Source organism: Henckelia pumila, chromosome 4 (genome assembly GCF_033568475.1).
Source record: "Henckelia pumila isolate YLH828 chromosome 4, ASM3356847v2, whole genome shotgun sequence".
NCBI classification, from domain to species: domain Eukaryota; kingdom Viridiplantae; phylum Streptophyta; class Magnoliopsida; order Lamiales; family Gesneriaceae; genus Henckelia; species Henckelia pumila.
In genome coordinates, this window is record NC_133123.1 from 65027304 (window position 1) to 65033303 (window position 6000).

A 6000-nucleotide genomic window follows, 5' to 3' on the forward strand; every position below is an offset into this window, starting at 1 on the left:
TTGAGATTAAAATAAGTTCAATGTGTTGAACAACTTATAAAGGAGTTTATAAGTAAAACAAATTAGAAGTTTGACTTCTAAATTGGAGAATGAATGGAATAAGTAACTTTTAATTTGTGAATGTGTTCCAAGATTAAAAGTTGACTTAAAATAATTAGTTTATGAAAATGGTGATTTTCTAAACTATTATTTTGAACTTAGTTAATTAATTCAAGTGTTGAATTAATTTAACACTAGTAGACATTTTAATGTACAAATAATTAAATTAATTCAAGTGTTGAATTAATTAAATACTATTGAGTCTAGTAGAGCTCAAATTAATATAGTGTTGTATAATTATTGATACTAGTGGACTTGAATGGGTTCAAGTTAAATTTAATTAATTGATTAAACTTAATTGGGTTTAGGTTTAATAATTAATTAAAAATAAGTTCAAATTACATTTAAATATATATATTTATATATGTATATATATATATATATATATATATATATATATATATATATATGATATATATATGTGTGTGTATGGAATTTGAAGGGTTGTAAGATAGTTTGCAATTTTCCATGCATGCCTTGCAATTTTCCATGCATGGCTTAATTGTACTCATTAATCCCTCTCCTTTAATATATTATTTGGAATAATATATACACACACACAATTCATTCCATTCAAATTTTTGAAGGAGGTGGCCGAACACTCTCCAATTTTTCCTCCAAGTTTTTCTTTCAATTTTTTGTGGAAGAAGAAAAGAAAAATCTCAATGAAAAATCCTCTAAATATTCTAGTGCATATTTAGAGTGGATTTAGATCGTCTAGTCGTGGACCTAATTCGAAGGCTCGAAGAGTTTAATCCATTTTGAGCAAGGAGTGCTCTTGGAAGCTTGTAGATTGAGTCTACCATTTTTCAAGAGCCTAGTTGTTTATTAACTTGGTTGGAGCCATAAATCAATCTTTGAGATTGATAGGTAAAATTCTAAACACCCTATGGTTGTTTAAGTTTTTGAATACTACACAAGTGCTCGGATTTCTTTTATTAAAAATTTTATATTTCCGCTGCGTTTCCGGGCACGAGTTAACCGATCCCCTTCAGTATAAACTATTCGGATATTTACAGATTCCTTTTTTTGGGATTGTATTATTGTTTATGATTTTCGCAGCTTATTCTGGTTTACTGTTTGATTAAGTTAATAGCATGCCTAAGTTCTGTTTAGTAGGTGATCTCGGAAAGGGTCACTACATTTATGGTATCAGAGCATGCATAGTATTCTTGGGATTTAGATTCTGCATAAGATAACCGTGAGGTAATTTTTGTAGATGGCGGATCGTGATGATCAGAGTAGTCACGACAGTATTGGTGGACGTTGGGGCAATGCCGATCGGGAGCGTCGTCGGGAACGCCATCATCGTCGTCGTGATGAGGATCGTTTCAGTGTGCGTCGATTCTTGCAGATGGGTCCTAAGCCCTTGGTTGGAGGCAAGTCTCCAGAGGATGCGGAGAACTGGTTAGACCGCATGGAAACGACTTTCCAGACTTTCCACTACACTGAGGAGCAGAAGATGGAGACACTGGGTTACTTTTTGGATGGGCGAGCCCGTAGGTAGTGGAGGTTTACTTCTGCACCCTTTGTTACGGCGAGAGGAGTGGCCATCTGGGCCGAGTTACGCACAGCTTTTCAGAAGCTGTATTTTCCTCCTGCACTCCGTCAGTCGAAGGCGGGCGAGCTACTGAGTCTGCGACAGGGAGCCATGTCTATTGACGAGTATCAGTAGAAGTTCTTCGATCTTTTATCCTATTGTCCCGAGATTGCTGACAGCTCTGAGATGAAGTATAATCTGTTCCTTCAGAGCCTTAACCCTGAGATTCATGAGCGCGTGGCGGTTGGTGATGACATGACCTACGAGGGTTTGGTGAGCCGTTGTCACCAGGCGGAGGATAGCATTCGACGGAACATGTCTTTCTCTCATTCTAGGCCTGCGAGTTCTTTGGGTCCCCGTGCTCAGACTTTCAAGAAGTTCGGATCTACTTCTTCTTCCTCTGGTTCTGCTGGTGTTGTCCGTTTTGGGAAGAAGGACAAGTGTGATTATTGTGGGAAGAACCATCCGACCGACCGATGCCGCAAAGCTTTTGGAGCTTGTTTTCGATGTGGAGAGGTTGGTCATCTCCGGAGGGATTGTTCATTGTATGGGGGAGGCGTTTCTAGTTCTGGTTTGGGATCGGGTTCTCAGGCCACCGTTCAGCAGAGGTCGCAGGGACAGCCTGCTGGGAGTTCTCATTTGAGACCGCGGGCTTCTAGCCAGGTGTTCGCCTTGAGACATGATCAGGCTGTGGAGGAGAATGAGAAGGTCATCGCAGGTACATTTCTACTATATGGTATACCCGCTATCGTACTTATTGACACTGGTGCATCTCATTCCTTCATTTCTGCATGTTTTGTTAAGAGGCATAAGTTACCATGCATTGTACTAGACGTAGTAGTTTCTGTTTCTACTCCGATGGGTCAATCTGCTTTGGCTAAGCGTCTAGTGATGGGTTGCCCTTTAGAGTTCGAAGGGAACATTTTGATAGCAAATCTCATGGTTCTTGCGATGGATGACTTCGATTGTATTCTGGGGATAGACATGCTGACTACCTATCGAGCTTTAGTGGACAACTATCATAGATTAGTACGCTTTCATCCGGATGGGAGTGATAGCTGGTTTTTCTATGGTGAGGGAGCGTGACCCCTGATGCCTTTGGTATCAGCTTTGAGAGCCTGTCGAGCTCTAGAGTCTGGCGGGGAAGACTACCTTATCTATGCAGTTGATCTGTCCGATGAGAGCGTTGGGATAGAGAGCATTCCTGTTGTGGATGAATTCCCAGATGTATTTCCAGATGAGATTCCGGGTTTTCCTTCTTCTAGGGAAGTCGAGTTTGGCATAGAGTTGATGTTGGGTACTTCGCCTATTTCTCGAGCACCGTATCATTTGGCTCCGTCAGAGATGCGAGAGTTGAAGAATCAGTTACAGGATCTTTTGGACAAGGGGTACATTCGTCCTAGTGTATCTCCTTGGGGAGCTCATGTTCTCTTTGTGAAGAAGAAGGATGGGTCTATGCGGTTGTGCATTGACTACCGTCAGCTGAATCGAGTTACCGTGAAGAACAAGTATCCTTTGCCTCGTATTGATGACTTGTTTGATCAGCTGCAGGGTACTTCAGTTTACTCCAAGATTGACTTGAGATCTGTGTATCATCAGATGAGAGTCCGAGATCATGACATAGCCAAGACTGCATTCCGTACTTGCTATGGGCATTATGAGTTTCTAGTGATGCCATTTGGATTGACTAATGCACCGGCTATATTTATGGATCTGATGAACCGTGTCTTCAGGGAGTATTTAGAAAAGTTTGTCGTGGTCTTCATTGACAACATCTTGGTGTATTCGCGTAATGCGGAAGAGCATGTTTCTCACTTGCGAGTGGTACTGTAGACTCTTCTGGATGAGCAGTTGTACACCAAACTGAGCAAGTGTAAGTTCTGGATGGATCGAGTGGTTTTTCTTGGCCATATCATATCCAGGGATGGGATTTCTGTTGATCCGAGCAAGATTGAAGCTGTGCTTAATTGGTCGCGTCTAACGACAGTCGCTGAGATTCGTAGTTTTCTGGGTCTAGCAGGTTATTATCGTCATTTCATTCTAAACTTCTCTCATCTAGCTCGACCGTTGACGCAGCTTACCTGCAAGGGTGTTGATTTCGATTGGTCCTCCGAGTGCGAGAAGAATTTTTGTGAGCTTCGACGGCGGTTGACTTCTGCGCCGGTGGTGGCATTACCGTCAGGATCTGGTGGGTATGTGGTGTACACGGATGCTTCTCTTCAGGGGTTAGGTTGTGTCCTGACTCAGAATGGGCATGTGATCGCATACGCTTCTAGACAGTTGAAGTTGCACGAAGACAATTATCCAGTTCATGATTTTGAGTTGGCAGCCATTGTGTTCGCTTTGAAGATCTGGCGTCATTATCTGTATGGTGAGAAATTTGAGATCTTCATCGACCACAAGAGTCTCAAGTATTTGTTCACTCAGGCGGAGTTGAACATGAGGCAGAGGCGTTGGATGGATTTGCTTAAAGACTATGATTGCGAGATTAAGTACCATCCGGGAGCTTCTAATCTCACTGCCGATGCCTTGAGTCGCAAGGTGCGACTGTCCGCTTTTCAGACTTGTTCTATGTCTAGTGCGATCGGTGATTGTTGTTCTTCAGGGTATACCTTCAAGCACAATAAAGGTATGCAGAGTATCCAGATGTTTGCGATATTATCCGAGCCAGCTTTGTATTCGCAAATTTGAGATGCTCAGATGTCGGATTCAAAGACCCAGCGTTTGGCTCGTCTAGCCAACGAGGGTAGTACGTCTGGATTTCACTATCAGTCAGATTATTTTCTGTGTTTTTCTGGTAGACTTGTGATTCCGCAGGATGAAGAGTTGCGAGAGGAGATCTTGTCTCAGGCACATCGCACCAAGTTAAGTATTCATCCGAGGAGCAACAAGATGTACAAGGATCTACGTACTCGGTTTTGGTGGAAGGGGATGAAACGCAGCGTGTATCAGTATGTTTCGAGATGTTTGGTGTGTCAGCAAGTCAAGGCAGAGCACCGAAGACCTGGAGGTTTGCTTCACAGTTTGCCTCTTCCGAAGTGGAAATGAGAGTTTATCACGATGGATTTTGTGACCCATTTGCCGATGTCCTCGAGGAATTGTGATGCTATCTGGGTTGTAGTGGACCGACTCACCAAGTCAGCGCATTTCATTGCCTATAGCCGAGAGTACACTGTGGATCGTATGACCCATTTGTATGTTCAGGAGATCGTTCGACTTCATGGAGTGCCTGTGAGCATTGTCAGCGATCGAAACCCCAGGTTCACTTCTTGGTTCTGGGGGAGTGTTTAGCGTGCGATGGGCACTACTCTCAGTTTGAGTACTTCCTATCATCCGGAGACAGATGGTCAGTCAGAACGCACTATCCGTACTTTGGAGGATATGCTTCGAGCTTGCACTATGGACTTTGATACAGCCTGGCAGGATCATTTGCCATTGATCGAGTTCGCGTACAACAACAGCTATCATACTAGCATTGGGATGACACCTTTTGAGGCATTGTACAGGCGACGTTGTCATACTCCACTCTTCTGGGAAGAAGTGGGGGAGAGACAGGCTGAGGGACCGGAGTTTATCCAGTAATCAAGTAACGGATTAAGACTGCATAGGATCATTAGGCCAGCTATGCTAACACTAAGCGTAGGCCTCTGCAGTTTGATGTTGGGGAGAAAGTGTTTCTGAGGGTCTCACCTTTCCGCAGGATTCTCAGATTTGGCCTTAAGGGCAAGTTGTCTCCAAAATTTATCGGTCCGTTTGAGATCTTGGAGAGCATTGGCGATTTGGCTTATCGTCTGGCTTTGCCACCGTATCTGTCCAGTATTCACAACATGTTTCACGTATCTCTATTGCGACGGTATGTGGCAGATCCTTCTCATATTCTACAGTGGTCTGAGGTTCAGGTGGATAAGGATTTGACCTATGTTGAGAGACCTATTCGTATCCTGGATCATAAGGATAAGGTCTTACGGAATAAAGTCATTCCTCTGGTTTTAGTTCAGTGAAAGCGCCGAGGCACTGAAGAAGCTACTTGGGAACTTGAAAACAGGATGCGTATAGAACATCCTGAGTTATTTTGATTTCCTTTTCGAGTTGTATTCAGTTGTAAACTCTGTAAATGTTTGATTTGAATAAAGAATGTTTCTGCACCTTGTTTTACATTCAGTACTTAAGATCTGATTTCGGGGATGAAATATCTTAAGTGGGGGGGGGGGGGGGGGGGGGAATGTAGTAGCCCGTACCCAAAATTGAAAATTAAGTGTTAAGAAAATCATGTTAGTTGAGTTAAACAGGATTAAGAAGACTTCAAATGGATTAGCGGAGCCCGGGATTAGACCCAGAATGATCAGAAATGGTCCGGAGGG